The 24,149-nt window shown below is 39.5% G+C and overlaps 1 protein-coding gene across 3 annotated transcripts in view; it reads left to right on the forward strand.

Moving 5' to 3' along the window:
* Positions 1 to 24,149, forward strand: part of LOC128701095 (two pore potassium channel protein sup-9) — a 540,549-nt gene that overhangs the window by 131,798 nt on the left and 384,602 nt on the right. The window contains exon 2 of one of the 3 annotated variants that reach the window (XM_070100622.1): positions 12,290 to 12,391. The exons of the other annotated variants lie outside the window; for them this stretch is intronic. The gene's annotated coding sequence lies outside the window, so the exon portion shown is untranslated. The remainder of the gene's footprint in view (positions 1 to 12,289; positions 12,392 to 24,149) is intronic. 3 annotated transcript variants of the gene reach the window in all.

Below are 24,149 nucleotides of genomic sequence, written 5' to 3' on the forward strand. Positions count from 1 at the left end.
TATTATAGTTTTTATTCTTCCAACCCTTTTATCTCCTTATCTAAGTCATTCATATTGTTTACCAATTCATTGTTTATATCTTTTCTTGATTATATCAGCTTAGTCTTCAAAATAACGCTAAATCCATTAGCCACTTTCCAAACCATATCAACATTCATTTTAAGTCAGCAGTTCTTTTATGGTAAGTAGTGAAGTCACAGAATCAGCACTTATAAACATTAATATCTTACCTCTAATTTAGGTTCAGGTTTATTCTAATTAGGTAAATATATAACATAAACCATGATTCTCCCATTGTTTATCCTCTGTGATTTATTAACCTCACTGCGTTCATTTCTTAAGCGTATATAAGTGGCCAGAGCACAGGACAGCAGGTGTGTTTGAGGGCAATAATGATCAATAAATTTTAGGTAGTGTACTGGGTAAGAAAAATTCATTCTTTTTGCAGTTCGTTTATATTTTCTATATTTTAGAATATTATGGACCGACTCGGTAATTATACTTACTATTCTAGGAGAGCGGGTACAGGTTTGATCACTATATTTGAAAGGGTATTTACAAGTGTTATACTTGAGTGGTCGAGTATCGGCCTCACTAACCTTATAACTAAAGTCGGATGTCAACATGAGGCGAGACATGTGGGCAAGTGTTCTGACACCTGCTGCATCTACACACCTGCTGCATCTACACACCTGCTGCATTTACACACCTGCGGCATCTACACACCTGCTGCAGCTACACACCTGCTGCATCTACACACCTGCTGCATCTACACACCTTCTGCATCTACACACCTTCTGTATCTACACACCTGCTGCATCTACTCACCTGCAGTATCTGCTCACCAGGAGACAAGAATCTCAGAAAGAACTAAAAGCCATAAAGGAAATTTAAAAAAATAATACTTCTTCTCTTATGCCAAGTCTAAGGGAAAAACAACATCCAGTATTGGGTCTCTGCTTATGTGAGATGGGACATACACAGATGACAGCAAAGAAATGAGTGAGATACTAAAGTCCCAATACGACTCAGCGTTCAGCGAGCCGTTAACCAGAATAAGGGTCGACAATCTAAATGAATTCTTTATGACCGACACCCAAAATTTGGTCATCTCAAAAATCTCTGATATTATCCTAACACCACAAGACTTTGAAAAGGCAATAAATGGCATGCCCATGCACTCCACCCCAGGCCCAGACTCATGGAACTCCGTGTTCATCAAGAACTGCAAGAAGCCCCTGTCGCGTGCCTTCAGCATTCTATAGAGAGAGAGCATAGACATAGGGGGTCATCCCACACTCACTAAAAACAACAGACATAGCCCCACTCTACAAAGGTGGCAGTAAAGCAATTGCAAAGAACTACAGACCGATAACACTAACATCCCATATAAAAATCTTTGAAAGGGTTATATGAAGCAACATCACCAACCATATAGATACCCACCAATTACACAACCCAGGGCAACACGGATTTAGAGCAGGTCGCACCTGCCTGTCCCAGCTACTGGACCATTATGACAAGGTCCTGGATGCTATAGATGATAAACAAAATGCAGATGTAGTATACACAGACTTTGCAAAAGCCTGCGACAAGTGTGACCACGGTGCAATAGCGCACATAATGCGTAAATAACAGGAAAAGTTGGTAGATGGATCTATTAACTTCCTAACAAACAGAGCACAAACAGTAACAGTAACCAGAGTAAAGTCCGAGGCAGCTGTGATGAATGGTTTGAAAAACCGACAAGTTGAAGATTGAGACACTTATGCAGCATATGGGAATCTTTATTCAGGAAACGTTTCGCCACACAGTGGCTTCTTCAGTCCAATACAAAGAGGAAGGCATAAGGAGAGGAGGAGAATGAGGTAATCAGTCCCTCAACCTGGAGTCGATGTGTTCAGTCCATCAATCTTGTAGAATGTACAGCATATGGCCGTAGACGTGGCTTATATACTGTAGAGATGTGAGGTGAAGCAGGCGGAGGCGGGGTCATAGTGGTACCATCCACTAGTCGAAGTAGGTCTTCGTCCAAAGGTTGAACAAGTGTTGAAGAATTCTTTGTAACAAGATCCCATGATGCTGCAGTGTCTGACAGTTGTGATGAATGGTTTGAAAAACCGACAAGTTGAAGATTGAGACACTTATGCAGCATATGGGAATCTTTATTCAGGAAACGTTTCGCCACACAGTGGCTTCTTCAGTCCAATACAAAGAGGAAGGCATAAGGAGAGGAGGAGAATGAGGTAATCAGTCCCTCAACCTGGAGTCGATGTGTTCAGTCCATCAATCTTGTAGAATGTACAGCATATGGCCGTAGACGTGGCTTATATACTGTAGAGATGTGAGGTGAAGCAGGCGGAGGCGGGGTCATAGTGGTACCATCCACTAGTCGAAGTAGGTCTTCGTCCAAAGGTTGAACAAGTGTTGAAGAATTCTTTGTAACAAGATCCCATGATGCTGCAGTGTATATAAGCCACGTCTACGGCCATATGCTGTACATTCTACAAGATTGATGGACTGAACACATCGACTCCAGGTTGAGGGACTGATTACCTCATTCTCCTCCTCTCCTTATGCCTTCCTCTTTGTATTGGACTGAAGAAGCCACTGTGTGGCGAAACGTTTCCTGAATAAAGATTCCCATATGCTGCATAAGTGTCTCAATCTTCAACTTGTCGGTTTTTCAAACCATTCATCACAACTGTCAGACACTGCAGCATCATGGGATCTTGTTACAAAGAATTCTTCAACACTTGTTCAACCTTTGGACGAAGACCTACTTCGACTAGTGGATGGTACCACTATGACCCCGCCTCCGCCTGCTTCACCTCACATCTCTACAGTATATAAGCCACGTCTACGGCCATATGCTGTACATTCTACAAGATTGATGGACTGAACACATCGACTCCAGGTTGAGGGACTGATTACCTCATTCTCCTCCTCTCCTTATGCCTTCCTCTTTGTATTGGACTGAAGAAGCCACTGTGTGGCGAAACGTTTCCTGAATAAAGATTCCCATATGCTGCATAAGTGTCTCAATCTTCAACTCCGAGGCAGCTACAGTGAAAAGCTCTGTTCCACAAGGCATAGTACTCACTCCCATCCTATTCCTCATCATCCTTTCTGACATAGACAGAGATGTAAGCCATAGCTTCGTGTCTTCCTTTGCGGATGATACCCGAACTGCCATGAGTGTTCTCCATCGAAGACACCACAAGACTCCAAGCGGACATCAACCAAATCTTCAAATGGGCCACTCAAAACAATATGAAGTTGAATGAAGAGAAATTTCAACTACTCAGATAAGGAAAACTTGAGGAAATTAAAATTGTATCAGGGTATACAATAAATTCTAACCGTACAGTATAGCGAGAAAGTAATGCGAAGGACCTGGGAGTGATAATATCTGAGGATCTCGCCTTTAAAGACCACAACAATGTATCTACCTCATCTGATAGAAAAATGATAGGATGTATAATGAGAACCTTCAAAACTAGGGATGCCAAGCCCATGGTGATCTCTTCAAATCGTTTGTTCTCTCCAGGCTGGAATACTACTGTACATTAACTGTCCCCTTCAAGGCAAGCGAAATTGCTGACCTGGAGAGAGTACAAAGAACTTTCACAGCACACATAAGTACGATAAAGCACCTAAATTACTGGGAACGGTTAAGTCCCTTGATTTGTATTCCCTGGACCGCAGGCGAGATTCATGATAATGTACGTTTGGAAAGTCCTAGAGGGATTAGTACCAAACTTTGCACACTAATATCACTCCCTATGAAAGCAAAAGGCTAGGCAGGAGATTCAACATTCCCCCAATGAAAAGCAGGGGCGCCACGAGTACACTGAGAACAATACAATAAGTGTCAGGGGCCCAAGACTGTTCAACTGCCTCCCAACATACATAAAGGGGATTACCAATAGACCCCTGGCTGTCTTCAAGAAGGCGCTGGACATGCACCTAAAGTCAGTACCTGACCAGCCGGACTGTGGTTCGTACGTCAGTTTCCGTGGGGCCAACAATAACAGCCTGATTGATCAGACCCTGATCCACCACGAGGCATAGTCTGAGATCGGGCCGCGGGGGCGCTGACCCCCGAAACTCTCTCCAGGTATACTCCAGGTAGTAAATACCTGGGTCGACTACTGGCCTTATCCTGCGCGACTGAGACAGATTATTATATACTTAGCAAAAGTTTCACCTCAATGGCCCTTAGGGATCATTCAGTGCCTGGGGATCCTTGAGGAAGTCAGGCTCAAGTCAAGGAAAGGAAGAGCAAGTCCTCTTCCCGAGATCAAAAGTCCCTCGCTGACGTCAAGAGACCTCCCTCGAGAGGTCGTAGTCTAGGGTAATGTTTTTCAGTGTCACAATTGGGAATCTCTCTCTCTCTCTCTCTCTCTCTCTCTCTCTCTCTCTCTCTCTCTCTCTCTCTCTCTCTCTCTCTCATTAACTGGTCACCCCATTATGACGTCGGGCAAACAGTTTATACATTGTATTACATAGCATTAATTGCTAAGTAAATGATATCTATCAAGTTAGAGCAATTCATATTTAATAAAATAAGAAACATTCAGTTAACACATCAATGTTAATCATTCAATTAACATTTTTTTTGTTGTTGCTGTAGTTTTCAATTATTAGCTTTTCCCACGAGGGATGGATATCTTCTTCAATAAGTCCTCCCTCTAGTGCTTCAGCGTCCCAGAGACAGTTCCATTTCTTCATGTTGACAGAGACAGCAGTTGAAAATCCTTCTGTCCCGACCAGTAAGTGATCAGCATAGGAAGAAGAGAAGTCATACCTTCCTTGGTAAGAGTCGAGCATTCAAGGACTTTCGCACACACCCAGAATCTTCATGGTGGATGTTCTGATCAAGACGGATTTCTGGGCAAAATCTGCATTCAGGCCGAGGAGGGTTTTCCGGTATTTATTTTTTGTTTTTGCATGCGAGATAATTGGACGTATTGCATTAAAAAAAGGACTAATTATTCGCTTGAAAACCTCCAGGAATTTCATTTATTCATTTGAAAAATACGATTCCGGGTTTTCCCCAAAAGAGAAATGAATAGCAAAGATGGAGATTTTGAGATCTGGAGAGATTTCCTCCCATTTGCAACTTTTCAAGAATAAAGTGAATCAGTGTTGGCCTGAATACCTGCAACTTCACTAAGACATCAAAAACATCGTTCCATTTTTCATTTATGACGACGTGTTAAGCTTGAAGAGAAATTAAAAAAAAAAAATAAGTCGTATATCATGCTCCTGTCACCCAATACAAATCACCCAACTTTTTACTCTTAGCATAAATGTTCACGGAGAATATTTGCGGCTTATTTTTCAATTTGAGCACGCGAGAGAAAGCTTTGCACCAGTGGTCATAACATCACCTCACTATGAAAGATTAGTTTCTTCCGAGTCGAGTCCATGCTCTCACAGAGGTCGGCAAACATGCGAGAATATTTTGGATGAGCAAAGTTGCTAAGTGACGATGTCAACATCCTGCAAGAGCTTCTAGTTCTCGGTCTTCTCTGATCTTATTTTTCCCTGCATGGCTGAACACAGTCGTCTGGTAGCCAGGGATTATTGAATCATAGCTCGATGGCTAGCGCACACACTGAGGTCCAGAGATCGAATCTCCGGTACGGCTGGAAAACATTAGGACGAGTTTCCTTTAGACACCTGCTGTCCATGTTCCACTATCAGTATAATGAGTACCTGGGTGTTAGTTGGCTATGTGGGTCGCATCTTGGAACAAAATTGACCTAATTTGCCCGAAATGCTCTGCATAACAATAGGCTTTCTATATAGTAGTGTCACTGATTTCAGACAGGCCTGTATACCTTGTACATGTAGAAATAACGATATTATTATTATTTTTATTATTAATATTATTAATGAAGCAATGGGCAAAGCAGCACTAAGAACAGAACCTTCATCTGTACTAGAACACTTTGTCATATCACTGAATCAGAAAGGTCATCGCTGGAACACCCCAACTAATTTAGTCACCCCTGGCGCTAGCCTGTGTCAACACAGAGTAACTTTTCACCTCTGCAGAAAAACACTGTGTGTGGAAAAATCCTATTTACCCCAATGGAAGTAAGCACAGTGATAGGTTTTCTCAAATTATTTTGAGTTAATAATCCTCTGATGTAAATAATCTGAAGTTTAAGAGCTTTTCATCGACAATAATATTATTATTAGTAATAATAATAATAATAATAATAATAAGTGTTGATGGCATTCGCCTGACGGTTTCGCCTGTTACGCAGGCGAAGCATTTCGGTAATAAAAATACCCTGCTGTTCCATATTTAATAATCTTCTACTTCTTCTTAATAATAATAATTTATTATGATTATTATTATTATTATTATTATATTCATGGAAAAGAGCTAAAGTCGATAGGGCTATACAACGCTTGGGAGACCAAGGAATCAAGTATCAGGTTTGATCTAAGGAAGTCTTCACCGGCATCAGAACACCCTTCAGAAGGGAGTAAGTCATAGTGAACCTATCTAAAAAATTGAACTTTTCCCATTTTTTACGTTGTAATAGATATATTTTTCATTGGCAATGGCGATTTTTTTTTACCAAACCTTACTTAAGAACCTAACCTTACCTAACTTAAACTTATTAAAAATTTTTTTTAGCCAGATTGTACTAAATATACCATGGATTATCTTATCTTTAATATTATTTAAAATCAACGATGCATATTTGTTTTCGTTATGTTCAGATAGATTTTTGCAAATTATTGGAATAAGCAAATTTTCCATGTGCTTATTTAGCAGAAAAAAACCCAAGTTTACATACTTAACTCGACGGTTTGGCTCTTTCGTCACGATATATATGTATATACGCATAAAACAAATGGATTGGATAAAGTATTTTTGTAAACCCCTGAGAAATATTGTTCTGCTTCACAATCTTCCATAAGCGACCTTGTTTGGGTCAAAAGGTTGTTGATACTCCATATCGTATTATTTGTATTATGATGACAAGAATGCAAGATGCACAATAAACTTTTATTGGGGTAACGTTTTGGTCTATGGAGAACTTTCTTCAAGCGAAACGTTGTCCCATACGCTAGCTTGTTCTGCCTAACAATTCGCAAATGGGAGAGTTTTTTAACAAACACGGGGTCTGGCTGGTAAAAAATACTGTGTACCTTGATACAGTGTGTTTAGGTTCCTTATATGTTTGTTTTTAATCCCGGTGGCTATACGACATTTATCGCAGCGTTGCACGACCTCACAACACTGGCAAAAAAGAGAAAGGCAACGTCACTCTCGTGTATCCTTCAGAAAACGCACACTTTGAAAATTTACAAGAATCAAACCAGCATTTTGATGCACCTCAGCCCAGATTACTGCACAGCTTGTCCAGTAACTCATAAACTTTTGGGCATCGACACATGCAACACCGTTACTCCTAACACCATGATTCCTGTATCATTAATAATGAAAGGCACATTAACCCTGTTCTGTTAACAGAACCTTTTATTATTGCCTTTTTTTTTCATTCCACACCCCCCTCCCCCCCCATGGTTCCAGACTTCCGAACCATCCTGTGCTATACAAGGCCGCAAGGTTACTTTGCACCTTCGAGCTAAAGAGGGTTCCATAGATGAGATCGGAATATCCAGTGTTTCTTGTGTTTTTAACGTGATATACATAATGGTACTTATGTAATAGTGTAGCATGGGGTGTATAAAATCACAATACCGTGGCATTTTGTTTCTTTTTGAGGTTTGAGAATCCGATCGCGGGTTCTAACCCCACCCGTGGTATGATTTGTTTACTTTATGACGACGTTTCGGTAAGTTCTAAACCACCGTAAAGTCGTTGACACGTTTTGACTTCCTACTGGTCCAAGACGAGCCAAGTTTCTCTCCTAAGTGTGGGTTTTGAGTGGAGGAGCAGATCATTGTGATACACACCTCAATGTTGTTATAGATATTAATAAATACGAGAACTTTACTCCGTTAAATACTTAAGATAAACACGATGTCATAGTAGAACCTCAGCTATAGATTTCATTAAGTCTAAGGGAGGGATCCCAATCATATGTAGCATCTTGCCTAGAAGGGGATTAGGAAATGAATGGTTGTCTAGGGCAATTGGTGTAAATTGCTGGCTAGACAGATACTGCAAGGAACTTGCAATCCCATTCATTGACAACTGGAACAACTTTTATGGCAAACATGATATGTATGCAAGGGATGGGGGTACATCTCTCTGGGGCTGGGGTGGTAGCACTTGCAGACTCGATTGAGAAGGCCATTGGTGAAATGCCTATGATTTTAAACTGATGGAAGATAGAGGTATGGGTGTGTGTGGGAAACAAGCAGGTTGCAACACTTGGGTTGGAAACAGTAAATGTATAAAAGGCATTCAGCATGAAGTTATAAATAAAGACAATAGATCAGGTCAGCAAACAAAGGGGGACAGCAGAGGGCAGCAAGGGACTAGCTCCCTTAAGGTTTACTATACTAATAGCAGGAGTGTAAGAAATAAGATAGATGAGCTAAGATTAATTGCAAGTGCAGGAGACATAGATATTATTGCTATAACAGAGACCTGGCTCAATCTGAAAGATAGAGAGATGCCCTCTGAATGTCACATACAAGGCTATAAATTATTCCACACTGACAGGGTCAACAGGAAAGGTGGTGGAGTAGCGATGTATGTCAGAGACAATTTAAATTGTTGTGTTAGACAAGATATTAAATTAGAAGCGTCAGCCACTGAATCTGTTTGGTTACAGCTTCTCGAGGGCCGAGAAAAACTAATTTTGGGTGTGATTTACAGGGCCCCAAATCTTGATAGGGAGTGCAGTAAACTTCTATGGGACGAAATTCGTAAGGCATCTACATACGAAAATGTTGTGCTAATGGGAGATTTCAACTATAGACAGATTGACTGGAGCAATTTGACAGGAAATTTAGAGTCAGGTGACTTTCTTGATACGATCCAGGATTGTTTTTTAAAACAGTTTGTGACAGAGCCAACTAGGGGAAATAACCTCCTTGACTTGGTTCTTGCCAGTAGGGAAACACTAATTAATAATCTTGAGGTTAATGATGAGCTTGGGGAAAGTGATCACAAATCACTCAGTTTTAATATATCATGGAATTCCCCTAATAATGGCAATCAAGTCTCCGTCCCTGACTTTCGCTTGGCTGATTTCATAGGACTGAAAAATTACTTAGGTGGGCTGAACTGGAATGACCTGACTAAGGGTCAGGTAGGTGGTGATGGTTGCCGATATGATGCTTTCCAGGGCATAGTTCTAGCTGCTCAGTCAAATTATGTTCCAAATAGGGAAATCAGATCAAACAAAAATGATCCTAAATGGATGAACAATAGATTAAAATATCTGATTGGTCAAAAGAGAGGCATATATAGGCAAATCAAAAGAGGAGAGGGGCAATTGAGAAATCGATATATTCAGTTAAAGAGAGAAATAAAAAAGGGAATTAGAAAAGCAAAAAGAGATTATGAGGTTAAAGTTGCAAGAGAATCGAAGACTAACCCAAAAGGATTCTTTCAGGTATACAGAAGTAAGATCAGGGACAAGATAGGCCCACTCAAAAGTTCCTCGGGTCAGCTCACTGACAGTGATAAGGAAATGTGTAGAATTTTTAACACATACTTCCTCTCAGTTTTTACACAGGAGGATACCAGCGATATTCCAGTAATGATAAATTATGTAGAACAGGACGATAATAAACTGTGTACTATTAGGGTCACAAGTGACATGGTCCTTAGGCAAATAGATAAATTAAAACCTAACAAATCCCCAGGCCCTGATGAACTGTATGCAAGGGTTCTAAAGGAATGTAAAGAGGAGCTTAGCACACCTTTGGCTAATCTTTTCAACATATCACTACAAACTGGCATGGTGCCAGATAAGTGGAAAATGGCAAATGTGATACCTATTTTCAAAACAGGTGACAGGTCCTTAGCTTCGAACTATAGACCAATAAGCCTAACCTCCATAGTGGGAAAATTTATGGAATCAATAATTGCCGAGGCAGTTCGTAGCCACCTTGAAAAGCATAAATTAATCAACGAATCTCAGCATGGTTTTACAAAGGGGCGTTCCTGCCTTACGAATTTATTAACTTTTTTCACTAAGGTATTTGAGGAGGTAGATCATGGTAATGAATATGATATTGTGTATATGGACTTCAGTAAGGCTTTTGACAGGGTCCCACATCAGAGACTATTGAGGAAAATTAAAGCACATGGAATAGGAGGAGAAATTTTTTCCTGGATAGAGGCATGGTTGACAAATAGGCAGCAGAGAGTTTGCATAAATGGGGAGAAATCAGAGTGGGGAAGTGTCACGAGCGGTGTTCCACAGGGGTCAGTGTTGGGCCCCCTGCTGTTCACAATCTACATAAACGACATAGATGAGGGCATAAAGAGCGACATCGGCAAGTTTGCCGATGACACCAAAATAGGCCGTCGAATTCATTCTGACGAGGACATTCGAACACTCCAGGAAGATTTGAATAGACTGATGCAGTGGTCGGAGAAGTGGCAGATGCAGTTTAATATAGACAAATGCAAAGTTCTAAATGTTGGACAGGACAATAACCATGCCACATATAAACTAAATAATGTAGATCTTAATATTACGGATTGCGAAAAAGATTTAGGAGTTCTGGTTAGCAGTAATCTGAAACCAAGACAACAGTGCATAAGTGTTCGCAATAAAGCTAATAGAATCCTTGGCTTCATATCAAGAAGCATAAATAATAGGAGTCCTCAGGTTGTTCTTCAACTCTATACATCCTTGGTTAGGCCTCATTTAGATTATGCTGCACAGTTTTGGTCACCTTATTACAGAATGGATATAAATTCTCTGGAAAATGTACAAAGGAGGATGACAAAGTTGATCCCATGTATCAGAAACCTTCCCTATGAGGATAGACTAAGGGACCTGAATCTGCACTCTCTAGAAAGACGTAGAATTAGGGGGGATATGATTGAGGTGTATAAATGGAAGACAGGAATGTCTTTCAAAATGTGTATTTTCTTCTATTTCTTCCTCCTCCTCCTCCTCCTCTTCTGCTTCTTCTTCTCCTTCTTCTTCTTCTTTTCTTTTTTTCCTTCTCCGTTTGGTTCTTGTTATTAAAATTATTATTATTATTATTATTATTAAAACTATAAGCCCGGATAAGTAATACATCGTCTGATTAATGAGATGATGACTCACGATTTCGTAATAACACGATTGGATATAAACCCAGTGGCTAACACACTGGCCTGGAGTTTTACGACTCACTCGCCATGGGTTCTAACCCCACCCGTACAGTGGTATTTATGATGAGATGGAAAGGAGAAATCTAATTCCTCAGATCAAAGGTTTTTTATCAGCGTCCAGACACCTCACTGGAAGGAACACACATAAAAGCATAATGTCATCGCGACACTAAAACATAGCGATGAGAACATGGTATTGTATATACAATGTGAATTTTGGTGATGTATGCCATCATACTGCATGATGCTGCATGACATACTGCATGATGCTGCATGCCATCGTACTGCATGATGCTGCATGCCATCATACTGCATGATGCTGCATGCCATCATACAGCATGACGCTGCTTGGCATCATACGGCATGAGGCTGCATGGCATCATACCGCAAGATCCTGCATGGCATTATATACCGCATATCAGAATACTCAGACCAACACCTAGGAGCACACCTCAGTCACTCTCCCCACACAAGACACAATAAATCTTGAGTGAGTGTCTACTGATGTTCCAGACCTACATCCAGCAACTGTCACTGGACTAATATCTTTTCCAATAGATAAAATTACGTCTCACAACAAAATCCTCAGTGACGATCTTCGATATAGGTTCATACAATGGTCTGGCTCCTCTCCTTGGAATCAAACGATATGGGAAATACTAGTAAGTTGCCAGGTAAAAGTGCTCTAGCTATGCTCATTCCCTTTAGCGCTTTCTTTCATGTGTCACCACCTGGCAAAGACCCGTGTCAGGATTTCGTTCCTGGCGAATATGTGTCTTCATTTCTTCCATTGTTATACGTGTTTTTTCTTGTCGTTTTACACTAACCAATATTATATGTAATTGTAACTGCAATAGGTTTATAATTACAACTCACATCAACAGTGTTAAAGCTGTTTTTTTTTTTTTGAGAATAATGTTTAGCTGGATATAGATGATATAATGAAGCTCAACACAGAGCGATACGTTGTTTTCCACAATGTTATTTCTTCTTTTCTGTTGACAGTACTCTCTATTGATGGTGCGTTAGAGCTTCCTGTGTGTGAGCGAGCATAATCATCCCAGACTGGAGGTGGGCTGTCGGCGAACATGTAAATCATTGTAATTGGTTGGTGCAACATCACGCGTCTGGCTGTTTGCAACACAAATTGAATAATTTAAATGCTAATAACCAATTGGAACCGCTCATTACGAAGCTCCAATGTATCAATTTGCTCTCCATTTCCATTTGATATAGTGTTGTCAGTATTTCAATACGTTTAGGTATTTTTATTTGCTGGTAATCCCAACAGCATTACCCCTGTTAATACACACACACACACACATAAACATATATATATATATATATATATATATATATATATATATATATATATATATACCGCAGTCAAAATAGCAAATAAATACAGAGAAGGTGGCACCTTACACAATCAGGTCCCACACAAGCCTAACACACGCATACATTTGTCCATCATCAAGTTAAATTATTCGCCTCACAAAGAACAAAAAAAAAATGCATTTCAGATTATGAACAATATTCTGGACTATAAAATTATCAAGTTTATACAATCCAGAACTCAAATTTGAAATATGGTGTGTATCATGCTTGGCAAGACATGATTCCACAGTGTTACAGAGATTGTTAATGATGTTAATATCTGCAGTGTGGATGAAATTCCAGCAACACGATAGGAGCCTCACGTAGTGTGATAAGAGCCTCACAGAGTGAGAGCTTCACAGAGTGGGAGCCTCACAGAGTGGGAGCCTCACAGAGTGGGAGCCTCACAATGTGGGAGCCTCACAGAGTGGGAACCTCACAGAGTGAAAGCCTCACAGAATGTGAGCCTCCCAGTGTGGGAGCCTCTCAGAGTGGGAGTCTCACATAATGGGAGCATCACAGTGTGGGAGCCTCACAGAGTGGGAGCCTCACAGAGTGGGAGTCTCACATAATGGGAGCATCACAGTGTGGGAGCCTCACAGAGAGGGAACCTCAGGGAGCAGGAGCCTCACAGAGGATCGTAAAACTTCTGGACATGGCCGTAAAATCTATTGGACTTGAGGTGAATCATCCCCCCTCCCACCTCCAGCTCTAGCAACTTTAGCAGTAAAGTCTTTAGTCTTAAATAAAGCTTCATGGCCTTGCAATTTTTCCTTAGCGTAAATTTTCAAACCTTATTACACAAAATTAATAAATATATTATTGAAGAATATTATTTTTTCTAGGCCTATTAAAATATTAAAATAAATATATTAATATTTATTAAAACGTGTTTATAATACTGTATTCTCTTGCTCCAAGGAAGATAATATGTAGCTAGAATACCTCGACTTGAAAGCTACGGTAAAATAAAATGACTGTATACTCTGGTATTACATGTTTTACGAGGACCAGCAGCTCCCTCCCTGGAAAATATCTTAGAGTCGAAAGAACCTGAAGAAAAAAACACCAGCAGTCACTCCAGACCTCGTCAGGGAGACAAGGTGGTCGGTGCTGCTGAGTTGAGTTAATGTGAGGCGACTTGAAGGCATTCTCTTGCGACACCGTTCTGGAAAACGTTTGTGGATCTTGATCACTTCCAATACATGGTTTAATACATAATCAAGGTCGAGACAAGTTGGCAGAATTACCGACAATATGATACGTAGAAGGACACATGTTCGACGTGCGGTAAAATGTTAATTGCACATGTGTCACGGTCCGTGGATGAAAACGTTTTCAATAAGCTTGTCCTAAGTGAATAAGCACTTGTGTGTTCTTTTCCCCTCGTGTCGTCAGCCTTCTTAGTACATTTAGCTAGTTGTTCCTGACACTCCTACAATAAAGTGAGAGTAATGACAAGGTAGACGTTGCTAAATCATCATATATGGTAGGATGGCAGGTTTTGACCACTGAGCGAAATGTAAGCCTGACTTGCAACGAGCGTCGTTTCCTGCACTACTGTGGACAGTACGCCAGTAGTAACCAACGTGAGAGTGCATGAGGGAAATTCACCATTAACAAAGAGTATCAATCCGTTATTAGTGAACTATGATGCTCGGTCTAAGCCTTTGTTAATGGCGGTTTTAGTCTGTTAATACGGCAGCTTAACGACTGCACGAGGGTCATTAAGGCTGTCACTTACGCCTACATCAACGATACACTTACTTTAAGTCCTGGAATAGGAATTACAGTCAGCTTTCAATGAATATACATGGACATCAATACGCACTAATAATTATTAGTGCGTAGTCACAGGAAGATATCAACCGGTGTATATACCTTGAGAGAGGCAATTTTCATCTTATATTAATAAATAAGTTTGTATATACACAGAAAAATAGCTGGATGTATATACCAGTTAACGTAAGTACTGAGGGTATAGTATACTTGAAACCAGAGAGATGACGGTGAATATACACAGATACAACACTGGAAGCATCAAAGTATATATTCTGTGTGTAGCATATAGTCCAGTGACAAATAATGCACGTGCTCAACCCGAGAGGAAAGAGCTTTCTTGATGGTTGTTGATGGCGTGGGTCTCTTATGCTTACCTATAACATAGCACCTGTGTTTTATGCTCACCTATAACATGGCACCAGTCTCTTATGCTCACTTATAACATAGCACCTGTGTCATATGCTCACCTGTAACATGGCACCTGTCTCATGCCCACCTGTAACATGGTTCTTGTCTCTCAGGTTCATCTGTAACGTAGCACCTGTCTCTCAGGGTCACCTCTAACATGTCACCTGTCTCTCAGGGTCACCTCTAACATGTCACCTGTCTCTAAGGGTCACCTCTAACATGTCACCTGTCTCTCAGGGTCATGTGCAACATAAACTCAAAGTACAAAAAATTACAAACTAGGAACTGATAAGTTTCTGCAAAAGAGAAACCAGGAGTCAACACACAACATTGCAACACATAACACTGCAACACACAACATTGCAACACATAACACTGCAACCTACAACATTGCAACAAACACTGCAACACGCAACATTGCAACACAAAACAATGCAACACACAACACTGCAACACATCTCTGGAGCTCGTCCGGTGCTTCATCTGCAATACTAGGCTTTATTTTTTCCAGGAATCCTTCCTAGTATTCCTAAGTCCATCTCTATACTATTCAAATGTCCTCTCCTATACTGCCAGGTTTTCTATACATTACCAGGTGTTCCATACACTACCAGGTATCCTACACACTACGAGGTGTCCTATACAATACCAGGTGTCCTATACACTACCAGGTGTCCTATACACTACCAGGTGTCCTATACACTACCAGGTGTTCTATACACTACCAGGTGTCCTATACACTACTAGGTGCTCTATATACTACCAGGTGTCCTACACACTACCAGGTGTTCTATACACTGCCAGATGTCCTATACATTACCAGGTGTCCTATGCACTACCAGGAGTTATATACACTACCAGGTGTCTTCCCATACACTTAATGAGTCCTATAATAATTTCTCTCAATAGTTGTACAATAGTCTGGCTGGTAGGGTTCGTGTCAGGCATTTAGCTTACCTCTTCATGTAAGCATGATAGTTTCAATAACTTGTTAATCTTCCCATCTTTCTCTTTATCATAAAATATATTCATTTACCTCTTTTTTCCCCAATATTTCCGTCTCCGTCTATATTACAAATATTTCCATCTCTCTCTCTCTCTCTCTCTCTCTCTTTGTCTTCAATATTTCCGTCTCCCTCATTATCACCAGTATTCCCATATCTCTCTTTATCAACAATATTTCCATTTCCCGCTTCGTCTAAAATATTTCTGTTTTATCTGAAATATTTCCATCTCCCTCTTTAACTACATTTCCATCTCCCTCTTTATCTCCAATATTAGCATTTCCTTCATTATCTCTAAATTCAGATTGGCCTTAGTCGTTATTTCTTTGGTCAGTTTTCCTTTACATTTCAATTTCTCCTATTTACCCAGTCTCGCCTATATTTCATTTTATATCTTATTGTTTTAATATTTACAAGAGACGTACAAAAAATATATTTGCTGATCCATCACATACTAATCACTGTATTTACTGGCAACTCTTGCAACCTTTACTTCTCGTAATTTATCCGCTTTGGCATAACTGTGTCTGAAAATTGGGAAGGTGCCCATGAGAGCTTTGGCCTAGTGTTGTTTAACTCTCGCACACGCTGACGTTTCAGGAATATCTCTCGCCTTGGCACTAGAGAGTATTTTTCCTGGAACTTTGAGGCGTTCACGGTAGTTTAAATACTCTATTTTCAATGGATTATTGGGTCAATGTAGGTAGTAAGCGATCTCGACATCTTTCCAACTCTGATGTCTCTCCGGTGTTTAGCATTTCTTCTTTTAAATCAGTGTTCCCAAACTCGCTCTCTCTCTCTCTCTCTCTCTCTCTCTCTCTCTCTCTCTCTCTCTCTCTCTCTCTCTCTCTCTCTCTCTCTCACACACACACACACACACACACACACACACACACACAAACACTCTGCGTGAGTGTGTGTACTCGCTAGGTTGTGCTTGCGGGTATCAAGTCTTGTTCCTGGTCCCTCCTCTTTAAAGCTTTCTCCACCGGCATTACTGGTTACTGGCCTCTTGAGCACTAACATGCCTACTTTTAAAGCTGCATATGGATTTGATCTCGACCAATTCAACACACTGTATATTTCATTTCCCTACTAACATGATGCTGAAACATCCTCTAACATCTCTGTCAAACATCTGTGTTGCCTGCTTCAGTGAATAAATTATTGAACTTAGTGCTCACGTTAAAGTCTTTCATTATTCATCCTTGAAATTAATTTAAGCTTTCTGAACATCCTAATTATAGTTCACACACTCTTTCAGAGTCATGTATTCGGTTGTGTACACCTGTGTGTGTGTCTACACCTGTGTGTGTGCGTATCTACACCTGTGTCTGCGTGGATGTACAGGCTTGCTAGCATACATAATTTTGAGATGCTGAATAGTAGACCAACATGGCTTTCTTCATTCACTGTGAGACAAAAACCCTCAGGGAGACAGAAAGTTGGGTGAAATAAAAACTCAGCCTCCAAGCGAGACCCTCTTCAGTAGGACAGCATTTGTAAATCACCTCTAACCATGTGTTTCGTAATGCTATAATCATGTTCCTCTGTAAATCATTATGACTTCGCGGTTGAGCATCTCAATTGCGCATCCCAGTAGAAGAATCCCATCTCAGCATCCCAGCCCATCATTCTTTCACCTCAAGGGATCTCATTTCCTGGGTGCGTGGCAGCATCCTCGTGGCCCTAGCTCTGCGTGGCAGCATCCTCGTGGCCCTAGCTCTGCGGCAAACTTTATGACGGATGCTGTGAACATCTGACTGAAACATTGATGATCTCAGACCTCAGCTCGAACGTGGTTACTAAGTGTACAATTTACAATTTCAAAGCAAGTGTACAATTTACACACTAAGTGTACAACTTACTAAATGTACACAGACACGGTGGATGATAGTCAACAATCTCTGATTATATTTCTGTCTGTAGAAGGAAACAACTGCTACATGGTGCTACGTGTGTTGCTTAATATCTTGATATATTAAATGAATCTCTAATTTTGTGCCAACTGGAGCCTCTACTCACTCACTTGCTCGCTCTCTCTCTCTCTCTCTCTCTCTCTCTAATATATATATATATATATATATATATATATATATATATATATATATATATATATATATATATATATATATATATATATATATATATATATATATCTTCCCCTTCACTTTACTTATACTCCTACACCTGATACTCTAAAAATAACACACCGCATCATCTCTTCCTCCTCTTCCTCATCCTCTCCCTGCTCCTCCTCCTCTTCTTCCTTCTAATTCTCCACCTCATTTTTTCTTCCAATATATTGAACACTACAACATCTCGCTACATAAACGAGAACTGCGTCAGTTATCATAGCAGTATAAACTAACGTAAAACAGCCAAAGAATTAGATTTTCCACATCTAATATATATATATATATATATATATATATATATATATATATATATATATATATATATATATATATATATATATATATATATAAAGGAAGAAGGAGGTAAGATAGAGGCGTCCAAGCCGCCTTCCTTACTCACGTCACCAAAAACCATTAAATTCTAGCTGTCGTTATCAGCGTCTGAACGTTGTTTATGTGACAGTCCGTCCTTGCTGTGTGTGTGTGTGTGTGTGTGTGTGTGTGTGTGTGTGTGTGTGTGTGTGTGTGTGTGTGTGTGTGTGTGTGTGTGTGTGTGTGTGTGTAAGAGAGACAGAGAGAAACAGACATACAGACAGACATACAGACAGACATACAGACAGACATACAGACAGACAGACATACAGACAGACAGACATACAGACAAACATACAGACATACAGACAGACATACAGACAGACATACAGACAGACATACAGACAGACAGACAGACATACAGACAGACATACAGACAGACATACAGACAGACATACAGACAGACATACAGTGTGTGAGTGAATATAAACAAAAAATAAACTAACCAAAGGAGGGTAAACTATAATTATTTCACAGTCCTCAACTTAATTGCAAAAACATTAAAATAAAATCCAAATTTAAGTTACTTAACATGAGAGGTTCGTAAAGTTCTAAACTTCAAAGTATTATGTCCTTTGGCCAGGGCCCTAATAAGTGCCTAATAGGTATAACTGGTCAATTAGCAAGAACTCATTTAAAATTAAGTCCATTCTAAAAAAAATTCTCTTATACATTTAAATATATATTTTTTTAATTTATGTTAATGCAAAAATTAAAATTTTTGTACCAAAAGAACCTTAGAAAACTTATCTAACCTTATTATAACAAGCGCAATTTAATTTAGCCTAATCCAGCTAAATATATTTTAGATAAGTTTACAATAATTTAATAACAAACAAACACAATGAAATATATTTTTTTAGTTGGGTTCAGAATGATTTTTGCAAAATTATTGCAATAATTTCGCAAAAATCATTCTGAACCTAATGATTGTGTTTATTAAATTATTATAAACTTATCTAAAATATATTTAGCTGGATTAGGCTAAATTAAATTGAGCTTGTTATAATAAGGTTAGGTAAGTTGTCTAAGGTTCTTTTGGTACATTTTTTTTATTTTTACATTAACATATATATATATATATATATATATATATATATATATATATATATATATATATATATATATATATATATATATATATATGGCCCAGACTGGCCATCTGGCAAATACCAGAAGTCTCACTGCTCAAATGGCAAAGTTAGGCAGTTTATGATTTACAGTAAAAAAACCCGCAGAAACTTAAATTAACACAAACATACTATGCATATACTTTTGGAAGAAATATATTCATTGACCATTGATTAGGACCTATTACTGTTGAAATCAGAAATTTGTATTTGTGCCTAAACACCGTCAGCAAGAAATTCTTGTATAGGCTTCTAAGTCCTGTATCATGAGGTCATTTAAAAAATAATTTTCCCAGGTTTACTAATGAAATGTCGAAAATTAAGGATGAGAGAGGTGATGGACAAGTTTTCTTTTTCATTCGTGCAATGAAATTACGTATTAATGTTGGTATAATTGCCAAAATATGTTAAGTTAAAGAACACATCTGTAATTATTGTGACGTTTTTACTATGGCAACGTTTCACTTTTCAGGAGCTTAGTCAAGCCGTTACAAACAATATAGGGACACAGAGAATGTGGAAAATTTTTGATTTTCCTAAATTCAGCATTTGTAAATTTGAATAGCTCAGTAACTGTGTAATAAAATATGATGCTAATTTGACCCTTTCGAGAAATTTCGAGTGAGGGGAGGGGGGTGTAGAACAGCTGCTGAGTGACGCCGGGGATGAAGACGCCATTGTAATGTGTGTACACTGTTTGTCGTGGAAAATTCTGCTAATAATCCGGCGTCTTCAGAACCAAATTGGTTTTTTTCGGCCTAAATTGGGACAGGAAATTTTTGGGACCTCAAGAACTGCGTGTGGAATATGGAAGAATAGAGGACTTCAGTGAATCCTTCACAACAACACACCTTAGCTAAATGACACTTACCTATAATGTACAGTAGTTTTTACGTTGGCCATCGTAAGTCCTATTTGCTAGGGTAGCGCAAGGGTGTGCTCCATCAGCATTGTCTTCCAATAATTAAATGATAATTGTTAATACCAATTATATTTTGTGTATGCAGAAAGACTAATCCTATACAGTGCACACAACTTTAATTACCATAGTAGCTGGTTTTAATATTATGATTAATTAAATGTCAGTTCTAGCTTTTTGTGAGAGTGGTGAAGTGGGCAATTGAGGGAGTTACAGTTCAGTGACCCACTGTGACTAAGTCCCACTTACCTCACCCAAATTACTTGCAAATAATAATTCAGGTAATACACTGTATCTCCTGAAGATGATTTGCTCACATAATAATAATAATAATAATAATAATAATAATAATAATAATAATAATAATAATAATAATAATAATAATTTTCAAAAGAGGATATATATAGGTAACATTGTGAGGTGAAAAACATAAGCAAACAGCACCTTGAATCGTTCTTAAAACTGCCATCTGAAACATTATTAAACAACATAAATGCAATTTCATCTCTGAAGTATTAAAACAATAAACCCCTCCATCACATAGCAACTAAAAATTACCTCCACTGCTGCTGCTATTACTACTACTACCTACAGCATGGGCCAGTTAGGCTATTACTTCCACTGCTACTACTGCTTCTGCTGCTATTACTACTACTACCTACAGCACGGGCCACTTAGGTTATAACAGTGCTTATGCTATTTCACCTCAAACTGTTACCTACATACATTATCTTCATCGCTTTATTGTTTATAACGGCTTGACAAAGCTTCTGCAGAGAGAAACGTTGCTCTTGTTCTCTTTTACCTAAAAAGGGAATTATGTGATGCGCCTCCATTACCACTGTCGAATAAGCGGATACTCACCTAATTTCTGGGTATCTTAAGAGTCACTTTCCAAAACACGAAGAGCATAAAATCCAGGATTCTAACTTCCTGTTAGATTTATCAGCAATTTAAGTTCGATGTATTAGTTATGGAAGCTTGCAGAAATGATTTTTGAGTTATGTTACCTTGCAACAATGATTTATGAGTTATATCACCTTGCAGCAGTGATTTATGAGTTATGTCACCTTGCAGAAGTGATTTATGAAATATGTCACTTTGCAGCAGTGACGTATGAGTTATGTCACCTTGGAAGAAGTATTTACAACCTTCCATCACAGGCACTGAGTGTAACCCAACTGGCAACTTCTCCACAGGTTAACAGTAGATTTATTCTCACCTTCCTCACAGCAATATAGTTTACGAACTCAGATTAAGTTGTAATGAACAACTGTCAATGAATAAACAGAAGGATGGACGGAGGAATCGAACCGCAGCCCGTAAATTAACAGTCCGACGCTCTGCCGCATCGGCTACTTGAGATGTTTATTCATTGACAGATGTTTATTACAGCTTAATCTGAGTTCAAAAACTATATGGCTTTGAGGGAGGTGAGAATAAATCTACTGTTAAACTGTAAAGTCGCCAACTGGGTTACACTCAGAGCCTGTGATGGAAGCATGTATGTACATACTTCTTATTAGAAGGCCAGGTAGCCGACACAGCCGAGTGACGTCTGTTAATTTACGGGCCGCGGTTCGATCTCCACGTCCTATCTATCTATCTATCTATATATATATATATATATATATATATATATATATATATATATATATATATATATATATATATATATATATATATGTCGTGCCGAATATGTAAAACTGGTCAATTAGCAAGAGCTCATTTAAAATTAATTCCATTTTAAAAATTTCTCTTATACGTTTAAAGATATATTTTTTTCATTAAGGTTAATGTAAAAAAAATTAATTTTGCACCAAAATAATCTTAGAAAACTTACCTAACCGTATTATAACAAGAACAATTTATTTTAGCTTAACTCATCTAAATATATTTTAGATTTGTTTACAGTAATTTAATGCTGGAGTTTACCTGGAGAGAGTTCCGGGGATCAATGCCCCCGCGGCCCGGTCTGTGACCAGGTCTCCTGGTAGATCAGCGCCTGATCAACCAGGCTGTTGCTGCTGGCTGCACGCAAACCAACGTACGAGCCACAGCCCGGCTGATCAGGAACTGACTTTAGGTGCTTGTCCAGTGCCAGCTTGAAGACTGCCAGGGGTCTGTTGGTAATCCCCCTTATGTATGCTGGGAGGCAGTTGAACAGTCTCGGGCCCCTGACACTTATTGTATGGTCTCTTAACGTGCTAGTGACACCCCTGCTTTTCATTGGGGGGATGTTGCATCGTCTGCCAAGTCTTTTGCTTTCGTAGTGAGTGATTTTCGTGTGCAAGTTCGGTACTAGTCCCTCTAGGATTTTCCAGGTGAATATAATCATGTATCTCTCCCGCCTGCGTTCCAGGGAATACAGGTTTTGGAACCTCAAGCGCTCCCAGTAATTGAGGTGTTTTATCTCCGTTATGCGCGCCGTGAAGGTTCTCTGTACATTTTCTAGGTCAGCAATTTCACATTCCTTGAAAGGTGCTGTTAGTGTGCAGCAATATTCCAGCCTAGATAGAACAAGTGACCTGAAGAGTGTCATCATGTCATCATTTCACTAGGGAGGCCAATCCCTAGTTTTGAAGGTTCTCATTATCCATCCTGTCATTTTTCTAGCAGATGCGATTGATACAATGTTATGGTCCTTGAAGGTGAGATCCTCCGACATGATCACTCCCAGGTCTTTGACGTTGGTGTTTCGCTCTATTTTGTGGCCAGAATTTGTTTTGTACTCTGATGAAGATTTAATTTCCTCGTGTTTGCCATATATGAGTAATTGAAATTTCTCATCGTTGAACTTCATATTGTTTTCTGCAGCCCACTGAAAGATTTGGTTGATGTCCACCTGGAGCCTTGCAGTGTCTGCAATGGAAGACACTGTCATGCAGATTCGGGTGTCATCTGCAAAGGAAGACACGGTGCTGTGGCTGACATCCTTGTCTATGTCGGATATGAGGATGAGGAACAAGATGGGAGCGAGTACTGTGCCTTGTGGAACAGAGCTTTTCACCGTAGCTGCCTCGGACTTTACTCTGTTGACGACTACTCTCTGTGTTCTGTTAGTGAGGAAATTATAGATCCATCGACCGACTTTTCCTGTTATTCCTTTAGCACGCATATTGTGCGCTATTACGCCATGGTCACACTTGTCGAAGGCTTTTGCAAAGTCTGTATATATTACATCTGCATTCTTTTTGTCTTCTAGTGCATTTAGGACCTTGTCGTAGTGATCCAATAGTTGAGACAGACAGGAGCGACCTGTTCTAAACCCATGTTGCCCTGGGTTGTGTAACTGATGGGTTTCTAGATGGGTGGTGATCTTGCTTCTTAGGACCCTTTCAAAGATTTTTATGATATGGGATGTTAGTGCTTTTGGTCTGTAGTTCTTTGCTGTTGCTTTACTGCCCCCTTTGTGGAGTGGGGCTATGTCTGTTGTTTTTAGTAACTGTGGGACGACCCCCATGTCCATGCTCCCTCTCCATAGGATGGAAAGGCTCGTGATAGGGGCTTCTTGCAGTTCTTGATGAACACGGAGTTCCATGAGTCTGGCCCTGGGGCAGAGTGCATGGGCATGTCATTTATCGCCTGTTCGAAGTCATTGGCGTCAGGATAACATCGGATAGGCTTGTGTTAGCCAAATTTTGTGGCTCTCTCATAAAAAACTCATTTTGATCTTCGACTCTCAGTCTGGTTAGCGGCTTGCTAAAAACTGAGTCATATTAAAACTTGAGTAGC

The sequence above is a fragment of the Cherax quadricarinatus genome, chromosome 73, assembly GCF_038502225.1.
Source record: "Cherax quadricarinatus isolate ZL_2023a chromosome 73, ASM3850222v1, whole genome shotgun sequence".
Lineage (NCBI taxonomy): Eukaryota > Metazoa > Arthropoda > Malacostraca > Decapoda > Parastacidae > Cherax > Cherax quadricarinatus.